The 19,154-nt window shown below is 43.0% G+C and overlaps 1 protein-coding gene across 5 annotated transcripts in view; it reads left to right on the forward strand.

Moving 5' to 3' along the window:
* Positions 1-1,569: 1,569 nt before the first annotated feature.
* The window catches only part of SYK (spleen associated tyrosine kinase), a 103,806-nt gene continuing 86,221 nt past the window's right edge, over positions 1,570-19,154 (forward strand). For all 5 annotated transcript variants that reach the window (XR_004000922.1, XM_030566770.1, XM_030566769.1 and 2 more), the window contains exon 1: positions 1,570-2,087. The gene's annotated coding sequence lies outside the window, so the exon portion shown is untranslated. The remainder of the gene's footprint in view (positions 2,088-19,154) is intronic.

Raw genomic sequence — 19,154 nt, forward strand, 5'->3', positions numbered from 1 at the left:
TGTTGAATAAGTTTCATAAAGATGTGTTCAGCTATTGAGGTTCTTATTGTCCCACAAGAAATGTAACATTTTCATGGACTCTCTGTCCGCAAGGGTTTCACTACATAGTTTGCCTTATTCAGCTGCTTGATGACCTTAAAGGGCCCATCCCAGGCAGCCCGTAACTTGCTCTTTCTGACGGGAATGAGAACTGTCACCTGGTCTATGGTAGCATAGGAGAGGGCACCTATTTGCTTCCCATGGGCCTAGGGTAAATTATCCCTGGCCAAGTCCATGAGCTCAGTGAGCTTGTCCAGGAAAGTGAGTACATATTCCACCTCTGATTTTCCATCAGGGGAGGCCTTCCCCTCCCATTCGTCCCTCAGCAAGTGCAGGGGTGCCCTCACTCTCCTCCCATACAGCAACTCAAAAGGAGAGTATCAGAGGGGTAGCCGTGTCAGTCTGGATCTCTAAAAGCAGCAAAGAATCCTGTGGCACCTTATAGACTAACAGACATTTTGGAGCATGAGCTTTCGTGGGTGAATACCCACTTCATCAGATGCATGTAGTGGAAATTTCCAGGGGCAGGTATATATATGCAGGCAAGCTAGAGATAATGAGGTTAGTTCAATCAGGGAGGATGAGGCCCTGTTCTAGCAGTTGAGGTGCGAAAACCAAGGGAGGAGAAACTGGTTTTGTAGTTGGCAAGCCATTCACAGTCTTTGTTCAATCCTGAGCTGATGGTGTCAAATTTGCAGACGAACTGAAGCTCAGCAGTTTCTCTTTGAAGTCTGGTCCTGAAGTTTTTTTGCTGCAGGATGGCCACCTTAAGGTCTGCTATAGTGTGGCCAGGGAGGTTGAAGTGCTCTCCTACAGGTTTTTGTATACTGCCATTCCTAATATCTGATTTGTGTCCGTATATCCTTTTCCGTAGCGACTGTCCAGTTTGGCCGTACATAGCAGAGGGGCATTGCTGGCATATATTACATTGGTGGACGTGCAGGTGAATGAACCGGTGATGGTATGGCTGATCTGGTTAGGTTCTGTGATGGTGTCGCTGGTGTAGATATGTGGGCAGAGTTGGCATCGAGGTTTGTTGCATGGATTGGTTCCTGAGCTAGATTACTATGGTGCGGTGTGCAGTTACTGGTGAGAATATGCTTCAGGTTGGCAGGTTGCCTGTGGGCAAGGACTGTGTCCAGTAAAAGAGAGTTAGATTTGACATTAGGAAACACTTTCTAAGGATAAGGCTAGGTAAGCACAGGAAAAGGTTATCTCAGGAGATGGTGGAATCCCTCTCACTGGAGGTTTTTAAGAACAAGTTAGACAGCTGTCAGGGATAGTCTAGGTTTATTTGGCCTTGCCTCAGCCAAGGGGGCTGGACTTTATAACCTCTCCAAGTAACTTCCAGTCATTTTTTTTAAAAAAAATTTTCTATGAAACCCAGCGTGGGCGGGTTCCCTTGAACTCTTTTGGATCAGAAAGGAAAGTGGGAAGGATTATTTTGCACATCCCTAATGAAACTGGCCTGGGGGAAAGGCAAGAGTGAGAGGTGTGGAGTTGTGGGAAGTGTTTCACAGGGACGGATCAGAGGCTGCAGACAGGAAAGGGAGAAGAAGACAGCTGCGGCAAAGCCACCCAACGCCGAGCTGGTGCATCCTGGCTGGGGAAGCCGGTGGCCTCCCTGAACTTGTCAAGGCTGTTAAGCAAATGAAGGGGGGAGCAGCTGCGGTCCTGCCCAATAAGGAAGTGTGTGAGCTGAAACCAGGCTAGGAGGAAGTAGCCGAGGCTGCCGCAGAAATGAGGAAGCGAAGGTTTCGCTGAACGCAGGTTCGGGAGGCAGCGCGCTGGAGCCGAGCCGGGACCCCCGCAGTAGGGCAACAGCGGCTGCTGCCTCCGCCCCTCCGCGCTGCTCCTGGGCTGGGGGTGTCCCCCTAGGGGACCCGCCCCGCTGAGGTGTGGACGCTCCGGCAGCCTCGCCGGGGGGCTCAGCCGCAGCTTGCCTCGCTCAGCCGGGGAAGGGCGCCGCACCCGGGGAGGTTTCCCTCCCCTTGGCCAGGATCCCCGCGGATTGACAGCCCGCGGCGCTCCCCGTTCGCCGTGCCTAGGTAAGCGCTGCTGGCTGCGGCAGGTGAGGGAGCCCTGGGCGGGACGCGCTGGCAGGGGCACGCTCGGGAGTCCGGTTGGCTCCGACAGCAAAGACACGGGTTGTCCCTTTTGTGGCCCTGCAGCTAGACCGTCACTAGCTGATCTGAGGGCGGGGAAGCTTCGCGGCTAGGCTGGGCTGCAATTGTCAGTAACCCCTTAGCAAAGGGACACGTACGGGATGAGCAAACCCAGCGCACGGATCGGTTTCTTCCGCCTTCGCTTTCAAGGTGTTTTTTAACTAACTGCCCGTCGCATCGCCTTACACCCTTTCGATACAGCTTGGGAGGTTATTTTGCCCCGTTCCAAGCACGTTGGGTTGCATCAAGTAACAGCATTTTGTAGAGAGGGGCCCCAGGTTGCAAAATTCAGTCATGCCCCCCAGCTCCTCGCGCACCAACGTCTGAGATGTTCAAATCTGCAGTTTTATTTGGGCTCATCCCTAAAATAACATTTAAATTTCCTTCACACCTAAAAGCCAAGTTTGCCCAACTAGGTTTCTTTGTCACATCTCATGCTTATTTTTTATGTATAATTTGAAAAACAGTGGAGTAAATGATACAGGGAAAAATACACACCATACCAGGCAAATCAAAAATACAAATTAGGCAGTCAAATAAAATTATTACTGACACTTTTTAAAAAAATACTTAATAAATTCATAAGGAAACAAATTAACACCAAAAAGCAATATAAGGAGGTATATGCCACAAAACTGCTTACTATGAAAACAAATGAAATGTACCAGTTTGAAAGCAAACCAAAAAAACTCTGTAAATTACAGCTGTCTTTAAAATCAACACAAACCAGTATTTAAGTACATGAGCATAGTTAGATACATGAATGTAAAAATGATTTGTTCATTAATCATAAAAAATGATTTGCATGGGATGAAGTTACAGGGATGCTAAATATATATTAATTCACGGTTTTAAAGCCTAACAATTTTTTTTGGTCAAATGTCTTTGATTTTTTTCCAAGAAAAAAATTGCAGAATATTATTAGACACACTGAAATGAGTTGGATGCAGTCACCACTTTTTATTTCAGTTTTACACAAGTGAAACTCCATTGACTTTAATAGAGTCACAGTAACATAAAACTTGAGGAGTATAGCAAGTGGTATGTCAGGCAAATTTTGGGGCCAATCCAGCATTTCTTTCTTAGGCATGAATACTACTGACTTCAGTGGATCAGGATCAAGCCCAAAATCACATTTGCTAATTTGGTTTAATTATAAGGTAATTTTGGAAAGCATCTCCCTCTTATGACAATTTTTTTCCCATAATTCAATAAGCCATTTACATTTTCACTCATAATTTTTGTTAATATCCTTTATTTTGGGCTTTGTCTTGCAAGCCATCCATGTACAAAGTATTTTAATGTGCTGGACCTTTGGACCCAAATGTGAAGTCTGATCCACATGCATTGACCCTGTACAGATCTGATAAGAAGATCAGGGCCATTAACTGTTACAGCCTGAGAGCACTCGGAGTGGGTACTTTTACAGGAACTATGACGCTTTCCTTTCTCAGCCATTCGTTAAGCTTAAGCTTCCTTATTTCTGCATTTATCAGTCTTGAAACATGAGTGTTTTTATTTTCTGACAGTTTTTTTGTGGAGAGGAAGGTTAGGAGGAAGGCCTCATCTTGAATAGATAAAACAACTTGGAATAAATGGTCTTTAAACCATTTTAGGAGATCAGAATGACTAAACTAATTAATATTTGCTCTTATTTTCATGTTCAGTTGAAGAAATCATTAAAATCCATAATTATATTTTGTAAAGCTTTCAGGTTTTGTTTCTACTAAAAATATTAAAGCCCAGCAAAATCAAAGACGTAAATTTTACTCAGTTACATTTCTATTTTTAAGTCATCATGGTTGTACTAATGTAACTGAGAGCAGAATTTGATCTAAAGTTGGTGGGGGAGTTATTTTTGGAAGCAGTTAATAGGTGTCTTTTTAAAAGTACTAGGAGCCAAAAAGAAAAAAACTTACGAGTGGTACGAACGTTATAATGTTTTTAACTTTAGTGACAACACTATAATGGCACTGATGCATTTGATTCCTTTTTTCTCTTTGCATTTGCTATGTAAGTGTCTACTCTTGCTCCCAGTATAGTCAATGGTAAAACTGCTTTTGAAGTCAGAGGATGCAAGTTTTAGAATTTTTTTTTAAGGCAAATAAAATTTTTCTTTTCCCTTCCAAATGCTGATATGATATACTGCATTGAGATGAAACTTGGCAATGATATTCATGTTGTATGAGTCTGATGCTGTTTGAGAATGTTATTTGTTAATTTTGATTTTTGTAAGTATGCCTAATTAGTTGATCTACAGACTGATTCAAAACCTAATAAAGTTATTAGAAAGACTCCCACTGATGTCACTGGGCTTTGGATCAGGCCCTAGAGGCAGAGGAACACAGGGAGTGACTAAGCCAAATACTTCCTCCATTTGCACTCGTTTAAATTCAGAGTAACCCCAGTGAAGTAAAGAAAATGAATCTAGCTACTATCGTAACTGAGAGAGCAAAACTTGGCCCTTAGAAAATATGTGACTGTTAATGGTATATTATAGATCAATTTCCCCCATTTGACTGAAGTAACTTCGCTAATAGCAATGGAATATTCCATATTTACACACTGGTGTAACTGAGCAAAGAACTGAGCCCTGCATAATTAATTAGCCAAGGGTTTCAATGAGGCTTCTCAAGTACTTTGTGAATTGGGGCCAAAGTGCTTAAAACCTCTCTGGATCAGGCCCTAGAAACTTATCTCATCAGGTCTAGCTCAAATGATCATTTATTCAGTTTTGCCCTGATCCTGTAATATCTTATCAGTGTGAGTTGTTGATCCCATGTAAGTCAATGGATCTGTTGTGTGAGTAAAGACTTCTCTCACATGGACGAGGGTTTGCAGAGTCAGGTCCTTTAGTTGTAAACTGAAAAATATTGTAATAAGAAAAGATATTTCACATTACAACTCCTATTTTCATTTGAAATAGCAAGAACCTCTTTTAAGAAGTCTCACCTTACAGTTATTGAAAATCCTCTCTTCTCTTTTGGAATATGAGTAGTCCCACTGATTACTCCCATAAGTAAAGACAAATTATGTGATTAAGCTTTGCAGGATCAGACCCTGCACGCTATCTACACAGTGGAACACTTGAGGAATACCCTGAGCAAGTATTATAATTTTGGAAATGCAAATAGATATTTTGTTGTAAAGGTATAGTTAAAATTACTGAAATAAAATGTGGAAGTTAAGCTTCCAACAACGTTAACTTGCTCATATTATATATGTTTTTATTATTTACACCTTACAACACAAAGAAGATATGCATTTAATGAGGGGAAAAAAGCAAAGACAAAATACTGTGTGTACTTTATAGCTGAATTAATGTTGTGCTTGGACCTCTCGTTTTTGCATTCCCAGACTTTTTCTAATTTTAAGTGAGCAATTGCAACAATTCATTATCATGATGTTTTAACCTTAGTGGAAACTAAAATTCGCCTCCTTGGGGGTAAATCCACTAAGAGTATATGAGGCATTCTTGTTGCAGGGAGGTGCAAGTTGTGCTTCTCTAGGGCAGAGAGATCAATCTAGATCTCACTATAATATTATGGAGAAATATACATACATTTGATACAAAATATCACCTACTGCAGTGGAATGAAGTTACATTATAAAGTTGTTAACTTCTCTTTTGATTATTGTTCACATTCCAAAGTTAAAAATAGGCTATAACTTCCTGTCCATATAGTCAAATTGACTAGATGAGCGCTGCAAAAAAGCATAGGGAAGAAAAAGCGTTTTAACTTTATGGTTTGCATTTTTGTGTAACTGCACGTGATTTCATTTGGCTTGCACTTTTACCTTGTTTGTATCCTTTTGCAAAGCGGTGAGATTTGTACTATTGCAATATGAAAATTCAGCCTGTTGTAGTGGTAATGCAGCTTACCCTGTCACGAACCCCCAGTGTGGGTGGAGATAGGTTGGGGAAGCAGGTGCAATAATGGCAGGAAGTGTAAGAATAAAAAGTGTACCAGGGAAATAAGTATTATAGAATTGTACAAATACTTAAGGATTATAAAGCACAGAAGCATTTCCTAAACCTTTTTAAAAACTGCATTAAAACCTTTGCCTCACAGTACAGATTCATCACAATTAGCAGTGCTTTCTTTCCTCCACACATACACATTCTTTTTTAATCCCCTTGGTTACATGTTGTTTTAAGTTGCTGGGGTAAGTGAGATAAGACTACGATCAAGATCCATATTCTGACCTCATCTACACAGTAGTTTGGAAGTCAGCGGAGTTCCTCTCCACTTAAAATTATGTAACTGAAAGCAGATTCAGACTTTAAGGTAGTTAATTTAAAATTACACCACTGAGTAAAGAAATCAGATTCTGCTCTCATTTACACAAATTTAAATCAAGAGGGACTCCATTGACTTTGATAGAATTACTGTCAATGTAAAATGATGTCACAGAGGAAAACTGCGGGGCTGCCCAGAGGATTCAGGGTGCCTGGGGCAAAGTAATTTCAGGAGCCCCTTCCATAAAAAAAAAGTTGCAATACTATAGAATACTATATTCTCGTGGGGGCCCCTGCGGCACCCAAGGCAAATTGCCCCACTTCCCCCCGCCCCCGGCAGCCCTGGGAAAAATACACATTTAAAAACCTTCCGCATCTCGGCACAAACCCAGTTTTGAGAGAACTTCTTTTCAAGTCGCCTTTACAAGGTATCACTAGTTCTCAGCATCAGCTAGTGCTAAAAGGCACTAAAGCTCATAAAAGGGTTGGACAAATATTTTCCATCAAAACTCTTTTTGGATTGAAAACTAGGGGTTTTTAAAAAGCAGGAAAAAATCATGGACAATATCTGCTTTCCTTTAAAATTTATTTTTGTTTTTTTTTAATTGAAAAGCTGAAATTAGTCTGCCAAAACACGAACATGGTTTGTGGTTTCAGAAGTGTGTGGCCAAATATTTGCTGCTTGCTGTGTTTGTTTAAAGAGACAATAAAAAAATTCTGCTTGAAAAAAAATTCAAAACTTTTGAACCACCTCAGCTTGTGACCAAACGCCTGAGCCCATCCAGTCAGAGATTTTTCCAGGTTTCTGATACTCTGCTGACTTCCTTGACTCATATCTGTCTCCATAACTTTTTAAAGCTCAAATGCTTCATTTAGCTTAGAACATAAAAACAGCCATGCTGGGTCAGACCAAAGGTCCATCCAGCCCCGTATCCTGTCTACCGACAGTGGCCCATGCCAAGTGCCCTAGAGGGACTGAACCTAACAGGTAATGATCAAATGATCTCTCTCCTGCCATCTATCTCCACCCTCTGACAAACAGAGGCTAGGGACACCATTCCTTACCCATCCTGGCTAATAGCCATTAATGGACTTAACCTCCATGAGTGTATCTGTTTCCTAGAGACTGGCTCAATGGGGTCCCTCGCAAACTGGAGACGGTTACTGTGGGTTTGTCTTTAATATAGCTTATGTACATACTCCACGAACTGAGCATTTGAGCTTGTTCCAGAATCTGGGATGAGCTTATGTTATGAAAACTGAAATGCTCAAAATAGTACATGCATGTGAATGGACACAGGGTGCTAAAATTAAATTAACCCAGGGTTTCTCAAACTGGGGGTCAGGACCCCTCTGGTGGTCACAAGATGTCAGCCTCCACCTCAAACTCTGCTTTGCCTCTAGCATTTATAATAGTGTTAAATATATTAATAGGTGTTTTTAATTTATAAGGAGGGTCACACTCAGAGGTTTGCTTTGTGAAAGGGGTCACCAGTACAAAAGTTTGAGAACCACTGAATTAACCCCTCTGGAACCTTGGGGAATCCAGGGGATGGGAGGATGGTCTCCCTTGGTAGGATTGGGAAGGCGGTAGGTGGTGTAGGATATTGCTATTCTCATGTGACCCCCCCCCCCCCCAAAGGAAAAGATAACAGCTTGGCTCTTTGTTTTAAATAGCTGTCTACAAGCCTCAAACTGCTGAATGAACTTTAGCGTAGGGAAGGCTGTGCTTCCCCAAACAGGGCCTGGCCCTGCCCCTGATCTGACCCCCATCCACTTCCTGCCCCCCAGCTGCCCCCCTCAGAATCCCCAACCCATCCTGCTCCTTGTCCCCTCACCACCACCCCTAGACTCCCCAACCACCACCTCAGGACCCCACCCCTCCCCCTGTTCCCTGACTGCCCCAACCCCTATCCACCCCCACCCCCTGCCGAGTCCTGACTAATCCCTGGAATGCCCATGATCCAACCCCCCATTCCCCATCCCCTGACCGCTCTCCCAGAACCTCTGCCCACTCCCTGTGCCCTGACTGTCCCCTGGACTCCTTGCCCTTTATCCAACCCCCCTGGCCCCGGCCCCCTGCCATGCTGCTTACCCCTGCCTCCCCGTGCTCCTGGATCCTCAGCTCACTGCATCCAGGAGCAGCCCCGCTCCCTTATCTCGCAGCTCCAAGCGGGGAGGAGCTCAGTCTCTGCCTGAGCCATGCTGCTTTAGCTCTGTCCAGGGCTTCTCCTGAACGCAGCGCACTGAGGCGCCGGGGGAGGGGGGAAAGCAGAGGCGGGGCTTGGGCTGGAGCATTCACGTGGGGGCCCCTGCAGGGCCTGGGGCAAATTGCCCCACTTGCTCCCCCCCCCCCCGGGCATCCCTGGGAAACTGACTCTCTAGAGTTACTTTTAATTTAAATTAGTGAATTGAGAGTAGAATTTGGCACAAAGTACAGATGGTTTTTCAAAGTTGTACTATAGTCTGATATAGCAACATTTAAATTAAAAATCCAGTGTGGGAGTTTTATCTGTAAAGATCAGGAAAATGTGCAGTAGTTTGATTTGCACTCAGCAGTGCAGGTACATGATCTTCGAGCTCTTGTGCATTTCAGTACTCCCACTTTTGAAAACGTGGCCCTTGATCATTGACGTGTGAACTGAGACCGTTTATTTCACTCAATTAAAAGGATGATTTTGATGTGGCGGGAAGAACTTTTGAATAGAAAATCTCCTCCAACATCTAAGCCTTGTCACATATGATACATTTCGAAGAAGATAACAGGCAATTAATGCAGTATGTGCTTGAGTTAAAAGGGAAAATTTTACTGCACATCAAAACAGATATGTGAATTCAATAGGATGCCTTTTGCTAGGAGGTCTGTAAAACAGATAGCAGCATGTGGCAATTATTTTTGTAAATCAGATAACTGGGTTAGCTTTCTTTTAGATCAAGGGAATGTCTAATACATTGACAGGAAATATGTCATTTTTATTCAAACTATGACCAATTTTTGTTTAAAATAGAGTCCTGGTCTGAGGTTGTCAGGGTGCCAGGAAGCCATTTATGGATAAAGTGATTGGTAAAGAGAGAACTTTTGGAGTAGCAGATAAATCTTTTATTCTCAGTTCTGATGGGGGCTTTGTGTATCGTGCAATGCCTGGGTAAACTGGACTTGATGAGTGGACAGAGAGAATAGTAAGGGTCTGATGGACATAAAAATCCCCACAGAAGTGATACAGAAAAATGTGCCAAAAGAGGAGGGCACAGTTTCCACTATAGTATCCACTGGATACTTTTGTGTGTAGCAGCAACAGTAGGCATGAATACTGTTTAGTAGAGGCATCCCATGCCCAACAAAAGGCAAACGGCCATAACATCAGTACTCTAGAAGCAAATTTCTATATTGACTTTTTTCTGGCAAGTGTCAAGCTGCACTGACAGTGAAGTCAGCAAGTAACCAGACCTGGTGTTCCAGCAACTCTCATTGACCTCAGGGGCAGGCAACCAAAAGAACCATTATAAGCCCAGGAGAAAGAAAAAGCAAGAGACCAGCCAGTCAGTGGTGAAGATGTTCTGAGTGGCATGGATTAGCGGATGAGGAAACAAGAGCAGCTTGGAAAACAAGAGCAGCTGATATCATAGATATTAGCGAATATTTTAGAAGCTATAGGGATATGGAGATCTAACGGGTGTCAGGTAATCATAATACTCTGATCCAGATCCAGCAGCTAGGATATAATGAACCTCAGTGGTACCAGTATTAGTCATTATTCCATACCTGATGTAGTGGGCACTGTACAGTCATTTACATTCAGATCACTTTGCAATACAATAGCTAATATTGCTGAAAAGACAGCACAAGAGAACATTTTTGGCTACCAAATATTTTCCCAATCTGGCGGCAGCTTTTAGCAACAGCAGTACAAAAACTAGAGACAAATTGCCCATTGGCCCAGAACACTTTGGGGTCAGGTGCATCCTCTTTCTGTCGAGACTGAGAAAGGGGCCTTTATCAAGAGAAATTTTCCTCCCATTGTGAGACTATTTTTGATTTGCCTCATAAAGTAAAGCGAATAAATTTCAGCAGTTTTAGCTGAGCTTTTTGTTCTGTGGATACAGAATAGTGTTTGGAGGACACAAAGCTAGATCTTCTCTAGAATAGTTTAGACTAGTGGCACACTGAAGTATTAGGAGTGGTTAGAAGCCTTTTATTCCACAACATGTCCTTCAGATCTGTGTCCTGGTTGGTTGAAGGCCAGCCAGGAAGAACTGGCTCCACTGTTGGAGGAAAGTGTAAATGCCTCTTTTAGGGAGGCAGGTTGATAGCTTCTCTTACGGAAGCCATTATCTGGGCTTTGCTTAAGAAACCAATCCTTAACGTTCACAATCTGACTGTTAGCCAGTATAACATCCTCTATTAACAACATTTTTATTATTATTTTTAATTTGGCTCTTTCTTGGTGGAACCTTTTCCTTTGGGTCTGAACTTGTCTGCCAGCATGACTGTCTGCATGGACATAGGGGAAATGTAAATCACATCCTTTCTACGCCAGTGAGGGTTAATCTCACCTGTTTCCTGTTGATACCTTAATCTTAGAAAAATTAGACTAACTCAGTATACTTCAGCAAAGTTTACCAGGAACATTGATGGAGAAGCTTTTCAGTGTACTGTAATCCTTTCTGTCCTAGGATATGAGAAGGCAGATTAATTTGTTTGTGAAAGTCCTATTTTAGTTTTGCACTTACTTTTAAATAAAATACTGCAAATTGTGTTTATCAGTATAGATTTTGTGTCCAGTGACATCTGTCTGAATGACGAAAGGGCCTGATTCTGCCACTTGTATTTGCATTGCGTTGCATCTGAGGCCATGTCTACATCTAAAATTTTGCAGCGCTGGTTGTTACAGCTGTATTAGTACAGCTGTATAGGGCCAGCGCTGCAGAGTGGCCACACTTACAGCAACCAGCGCTGCAAGTGGTGTTAGATGTGGCCACACTGCAGCGCTGTTGGGCGGCTTCAAGGGGGGTTCCGGGAACGCGAGAGCAAACCGGGAAAGGAGACCAGCTTCGCCGCGGTTTGCTCTCGCGTTCCCGGAGCCACCCTGCAAACCGCAGGGAAGGAGACCTGCTTGCTCGGGGTTCCGGGAACGAGAGAGCAAACCGGGAAAGGAGACCAGCTTCGCCGCGGTTTGCTCTCGCGTTCCCCGAACCCCCCTGCAAACCGCAGGGAAGGAGACCTGCTTGCTCGGGGTTCCGGGAACGAGAGAGCAAACCGGGAAAGGAGACCAGCTTGATTACCAGAGGCTTCCTCCTTCCACGGAGGTCAAGAAAAGCGCTGGTAAGTGTCTACATTGGATTACCAGCGCTGGATCACCAGCGCTGGATCCTCTACACCCGAGACAAAACGGGAGTACGGCCAGCGCTGCAAACAGGGAGTTGCAGCGCTGGTGATGCCCTGCAGATGTGTACACCTTCAAAGTTGCAGCGCTGTAACTCCCTCACCAGCGCTGCAACTTTCTGATGTAGACAAGCCCTTAGTCAAATATGACTATTCACAGAGCAAGGTAATTCTCAGTGTAAGAACAGTAAAATGGGCCCAAAATGAGCAAAGTGCCCATTTAGATGCCTGTCTAGTTTAGTATTAATCTCACTTGATGTGGTCTGAGAGACTACCCAAAGAAGAAAAATACACTTTAGAAAATAGTTTAACAGCAAGTTTCAGTGCAATGAATGAAATAGTGTGTGATTTAAGCCTTCTGATTTTAAGAATACATGGTTATGGTGGTTGATAATAGCTCTTTATTTAAGGTGAACACTATTATTTATGTTTAAAGTTTTTAGAACTGAATTTAAGTCTGAGATGTTCAAAGCTGAGTAGGGGAATGGGAGTCAAAATTCTTTAGGCAACTTTGAACATCTCAGCCTGAAACTACTAGTTTAAAAGATGCTGTGAAACCCTCTGCTGGGCCAGATAGGACAGCGTATTATTATAAGGAATGCGATTGTTATTCCAACCAAATTTTTCTAAATGACCTTTATAGCACTGAATAATTTTAAATGATTCACCACTAATTTTGCCCTTGGCCTACATTTAAATAAGATGGTGCATGCATGTCACCCACTGTGATACCCTTCCACAATTCTTTTTCAAGTAAGCAGATGTTCAGCTTTTGCTGGAGCACCTCTCATTTTGAGGGAGGGCTTGTATTTTCTCCCATCTCCTGTTTTGTTTCTGGTGAGATCCCCCTTTCTAGGAAGCCTTAGCTTCCAGAGTTGATACATTTGAGTTCAGAGGGGTAGCCAGTCTCCTGGAGCCCATGCTAGAATGTCATAAATGGGGATGAGTCAAACCCAGTGTTTGAAGGGATGGTGTGCATACATAGCCAAATTTAGGGCCTGTGCCTGCAAGATGCTGAGTCAATCCTGAATGAGGCCAAGCAGCCACAACACCAGTTGCAATCTGTGGGAGTTAAGGATGCATATCACTGTAAGGAGGTGCTCAGCATTGTGGCTATTTCTTTTGTTTGGGAATCAGGCTGAAAATCTTTGGGCAAGATTAGCCTTTCTGGAAACTGAGTGTTCCTCTCCCACAGCATTCCAGTACTTCAGATTCTTCTCCTGCATGAACCCAGGAAGCACAGGGGTACATCAAACACTTTTATTTAAAGTTAACCTCAATAAAAGATTTGGGTGTAAATTTGATTTGTATTTTATCCTTACTGGTTTGTCATAATGGCCTCGGGATTACAATCCTGATCTCATCTAAAAGGAGAATAAGCTGCATCACTGACATATTTACTGCCATTGCATCACTGATCCTGAAAATATCCAGGGCATTGGATAGACAGTTATGGTTATTTTTAGTGTTTCTCCTTGCAAATTTACTGAGAAAGTTCTTGTTTAATTCCTAATCTGCTTTTCCCAATTCAGCAAATTCATTTCACAGTTCACCCTGCTCTGCTGTAATGGCTTCTTTTTGTTTCTATGTTTCTATGTTTCTCAGCTATGTTGTTTTATTTTCACTGTTTATGTGTTAGCATTTCTCTTTACTTGTATCTTTTTACAGTTGCTGCTTTTTTTCTTTTCTGTGCTACTGTACTTTACATTTTTGATAAATTGTGCCTAAACATAAGGCATAGAAAACAGCAGAGGACAAACTTCACTTTATACCAAAGTATGACCAGAAATCAAGTGGGTATAAACATGGCAAACCAGGCATCATTAAGCATACTAGAAGGGGTGCAAAGAGGCCATACAACAGCCAGAGAATCCAGGATAAAATCTAGTCAGCAAGATTTCTTCCTGAGGGTTCTCAGGGAGCACACACCAGTGGGGCAGCGACCCCACGCTTGAGAATGTTGCAGCATACTTTCTTCTCTACATGTAGATGGCTCTGCTGGACAGTGCAATGATGCAACTGTGGTTCTACCTCTTTTTCAAGCGACCAGTGGGCACAGGGGCATGAGAATGGAGAAGGGACTATGCTTCCCCATGGAATTCTGATTAGCCCCTTAATAAGCTGCAGAAAAGCTCCTTGTATTGTCTCCTCCTATCATATGCAACTTCATCTGGGCTATATCTGGTCCACGCAAAGTAATACACGTTGGAAAACATAATCCCAACTATACATATAAAATGATGGAGTCTAAATTAGCTGTACCACTCAAGAAAGAGATCTTGGAGTCACTGTAAATAATTCTCTGAAAACATCCACTCAGTGTGATGGGGCAGTAAAAAAGCAAATAGAATGTTGGGAATCACTAAGAAAGAGATAGCTAATAAGACAGAAAACATCATATTGCCTCTGTATACATTCATGGTACACCCACATCTTGAATATGTGTGCAGATGTGGTCACCCCATCTCAAAAAAAATATATTGATATTGGAAAAGGTTCAGAAAAGGGCAAGAAAAATGATTAGGGGTATGGAATGGCTGCTGTATGTGTAGAGATTAATAAGACTGGGACTTTTCCACTTGGAATAGAGATAACTAAGGGAGGGTATGGAGAGATCTATAAAATCATGACTGGTGTGGAGAAGGTAAATAAGGAAGTGTTGTTTACTCCTTCTCATAACACAAGAACTGGGGGCCACCAAATGAAATTAATAGCCGCAGGTTTAAAATAAACAAGAGTCTCTTTTTTCACACAATGCGTAGTCAACCTCTGTAACTCCATGCCAGAGAATGTTGTGAAGGCCAAGACTAAAACAGGGTTCAAAAAAGAACTAGATAAACCTGTGGGGGATAGATCTATCAATAGCTATTAGCCAGGCTTTGCAGGAATGGTATCCCTAGCCTGTTTGCCAGAAGCTGGGAATAGGCGACTAAGGATGGATCACTTGGTGATTACTTGTCCTGTTCATTCCCTCTCGGGCACCTGGCTTTGGTCACGGTTGGAAGACAGGATACTGGGCTAGATGGACCTTTGGTCTGACCCAGTATGGCCATTCTTATGTTTTTATGTTCATATTGTTTTTGTACTGTTCTCTATAGTGTTCTGCCTCCAAGTGCTTGCTGTATCATAGAATTAAGTGTATTAAACTAAACTTGGCTTGAAAAGTTCTCTCTGGGACTATAGTATGTTACAGAGGTCAGCAGCCTTTCAGAATTGATGTGTGCCGAATCTTCATTTATTCACTCTAATTTAAGGTTTCACGTGCCAATAATACATTTTAACATTTTTAGAAGATCTCTGTCTATGTCTATAATATATAACTAAACTATTGTTGTATGTAAAGTAAATAAGGCTTTTAAAATGTTTAAGAAGCTTCATTTAAAATTAAATTTAAACGCAGAGCTCTCTGGACCCATGGCCAGGACCCGGGCAGTGTGAGTGCCACTGAAAATCAGCTCGTGTGCCAAAGATGGCACGCGTGCCATAGGTTGCCTATGCCTGGTATATTATATATTCATATTCAGCCTTGGGCAAACATTTATGTCTTTGTTATTTAAAATCTTAAAATATGAGTTTATGGCACAAATGCTCACTATGGGTTTAAATGAGGTTTTCAATCAGGCCCAGCCTGTCTGAACTTGCTCTTTTTGAAGTCAGTGGTAGCTCTGCCTATGATTTTGACCAGAGCAAAATTAGGCCCATAATTGTATATATGTTCTCAGACTTTACAATAAACATGTAATTATGGTCATTACATTATATAGTATTATTATTCAGTGTATGAAATTAACAATTTTAGAAAACATTTTTTTTTCTACAGTGGAACTGAATTAATAACAAAAAATGGACACAAGGTAACACAAAAATCCTTGCTTGCATATACTGTAATTTAGTTCAATAATTCTTTAAGCATTAAAGGTTGGCTGTTGGTGCCATGAACTGATTATATAACTGTGCTCCCCAAAACAGGCTTTGTCAGTATTGTCAGCTTGATAATAGAATAAGAGTTAATAAACATTATTACTATTCTGTAATTGTGAACACACATCAGTTGGAGTCAATAGGAGTTCTGTGTGTGCAAGTAGAGGCAGATCCTGTTCCTTTTCCACCCCATTTACTCAAGCTGTGCACTGGGTCTAGTATCAAACCCATTACACATCTCTGTGGTGCTGGCATGTTTGGTATACTTGTTTAGTTGTCAGTGCACAGGAAAATATCATTCATGTGCAAGTATTGAGGAGTAGCCAGTCTACAGGACAGTCCACCAGAAATAACTCAAATGATTTGAATTCAGCATTAGCAAATCCCCATTAAATCCTAATTTTTGAAGCTGACAGAGAGTGAGTACCATGCATTGAAAATCAGTTTGCCTATAAGGGATCATCCTTCTATCCAAATGATGCAATTTGTGTCACAGATGAAATGTTTGATTTCATAGAGGGCATCTTTCTGCCAGAGGCACTGGCTGCTTCATGGCAGCATAAGTATTCTCTAGGCAGGTGGCAAAAGGATGATTTAATAACCACTAAATATGTGATTTGTTTTTAAAAAAGCAGAAGTAATATTTTAAACTAAATGTAAAAGGAAATGTAGGTCCCTACTCCCGCCCCACTGAAAAAAGATATAATCAAGGGGACACTCACTATGTGAGGCACAAATGCCAGGCAATTTTTCAATAACTTATTTTACTTAAAGAACCTGATTAGGATGACATGATTTTCAAACCAACACCTGTCAAAGGGTTGTGAGAGGTGGGAAGAGTCCAACAGTCATTGTCTTGTTGGGGAGGTGAAGATTCAAGTAGAAGAATTTTGGGATCAAATGGGGGGGGAGGTTCTGCTTCTCTCTCTCCTCTCCCCAGTGTTAGCACAGAAGCACTAGGAGTGGCACTGAAGCAGCTTTATAAATGTCAAAACCAGTCCTATTTTTTATAACCCAAACTGGGACGCCAGGAGAGCTCTTAAAAAAAAGACGGGAAATTCTTGTTTTTTTCAAGGTATCTACTCACCCTATTGGTGAGAGGGTCAGTGTTGACAACTCTTCTGATATCTGCTATTTCTTTTTAAATTCCCATCTCCTGGAGTCATCTGATTGCATGAGAATCTCAACTTTCACTTAAAATAAAAAGGAAGTTTCTAGCCCACATGCTTGCAGAGAAAAGCTTAACAATGTGAACCCAAAAGGCTCAAAGACCAGAAGGCAAAAACAAAAGAAACCATTTTCTTTAACATATCATTATTTTTAAGCCAATTTCAAGGTTACCTTAAACCCGTTCCTGCCTGCTCTCAATGATGTCCATGGCAAAGGTCCCATTGTTATCAATAAAGAGGAACTTTGGGTCCAAGATATAACTAGTGGTTCTAAGATAGGGTGACCAGATGTCCTGATTTTTTTTTGTAAGGACAGTCCCGATATTTGGGGGTTTTTGTTATATAGGCTCCTTTAACCCCTCACCCCCATCTCGATTTTTCACACTTGCTGTCTGGTAACCCTGTTCAAAGGTCTCCTTCTGTAAAAGAGTCAGCATATGGCATGTCCTGTTCTCAGATCAAAACTTAATTAAATTGGAGTTATGTTTAAGAATCCACATCAGTATCTTACCTGATTTTTTTTAAAGGCTTATAGGAACATTTACAGCTTAGAAACAACCACAAGAAAACCAGGCAATTCGAAATTAAGGGCAAATGTAATGAAACTAAGCTACTTTAAAATGTGAAAATGCACAGGAAGGGTACCTCACAAAAAAAATAGAGGCAGAGTAAGTGTTGAGGCAAAATGGAACTTGCTGTAAGGGTTATCGATAGACTTCCAGAATGTAACAATCAGAGGTGCAAAGGACAACATGCTGTGCAATAAGGAAAGTTTTTAGTACCCAAGAAAGGAGTATCTTAGGGCTTGTCTACATCAGAAAGTTGCAGCGCTGGTGAGGGAGTTACAGCGCTGCAACTTAGGAGGTGTACACATCTGCAGGGCACCACCAGCGCTGCAACTCCCTGTTTGCAGCGCTGGCCGTACTCCCGTTTTGTCTCGGGTGTAGAGGATCCAGCGCTGGTGATCCAGCGCTGGTAATCAAGTATAGACACTTACCAGCGCTTTTCTTGACCTCCGTGGAATAAGCAGGTATCCCAGCATACCTGAGGAAGCCTCTGGTAATCAAACTGGTCTCCTTCCCCAGCTTGCTCTCGCGTTCCCCGAACCCCGAGCAAGCAGGTCTCCTTCCCTGAGGTTTGCTGGGTGGTTCCGGGAACGCGAGAGCAAACCGCGGCGAAGCTGGTCTCCTTTCCCGGTTTGCTCTCTCTTTCCCCGAACCCCCGAGCAAGCAGGTCTCCTTCCCTGAGGTTTGCTGGGTGGTTCCGGGAACGCGAGAGCAAACCGCGGCGAAGCTGGTCTCCTTTCCCGGTTTGCTCTCGCGTTCCCCGAACAAGCAGGTCTCCTTCCCTACGGTTTGCAGAGTGGTTCTGGGAACGCGAGAGCAAACCGCGGCGAAGCTGGTCTCCTTTCCCGGTTTGCTGTCGCGTTCCCCGAACAAGCAGGTCTCCTTCCCTACGGTTTGCAGGGTGGTTCGGGGAACGCGAGAGCAAACCGCGGCGAAGCTGGTCTCCTTTCCCGGTTTGCTCTCTCGTTCCCCGAACCCCCGAGCAAACAGGTCTCCTTCCCTGTGGTTTGCAGGGGGGTTCGGGAACGCGAGAGCAAACCGCGGCGAAGCTGGTCTCCTTTCCCGGTTTGCTCTCGCGTTCCCCGAACCCCCCTTGAAGCCGCCCAACAGCGCTGCAGTGTGGCCACATCTAACACCACTTGCAGCGCTGGTTGCTGTAAGTGTGGCCACTCTGCAGTGCTGGCCCTATACAGCTGTACTAATACAGCTGTAACAACCAGCGCTGCAAAATTTTAGATGTAGACATGGCCTTAGAGTTTGAAGTACAATCAAAGGCAGAGACAAATAAAGAGTAATTAGACACTTGCAATAGAAGTTAAGTGATACTGGAGTCAGAAACAACAGCATAGTACTTAAAGTGATCAAAGAGGATGGAAGTGGTCGGGAGCTATGTTGGGTCAAGAGTAAGATCTCTATCTACCACCTAATAAAGGCAGCTTTATTGCCAGAGCAGAGAAACCAGACTCTGGGCGGGTGGCTGGGGCGGAGGGGTGGGGGGAGGGGTGACCGTGACTGCAGGCTATGAGGTGAGTGGAGAAGCATTGGGTGAAGCCTGCAAACATACTGCCTTAGGCTTTCATACATAATGCTGTCAGCCCTCCAAGGAAAGCCCAGTATACGAAATGTATTGTGGATCCTATGGAGGTCACTCTTTCCCCTGAATCAGTACTG

The sequence above is a fragment of the Gopherus evgoodei genome, chromosome 6 (assembly GCF_007399415.2).
Source record: "Gopherus evgoodei ecotype Sinaloan lineage chromosome 6, rGopEvg1_v1.p, whole genome shotgun sequence".
NCBI lineage: Eukaryota > Metazoa > Chordata > Testudines > Testudinidae > Gopherus > Gopherus evgoodei.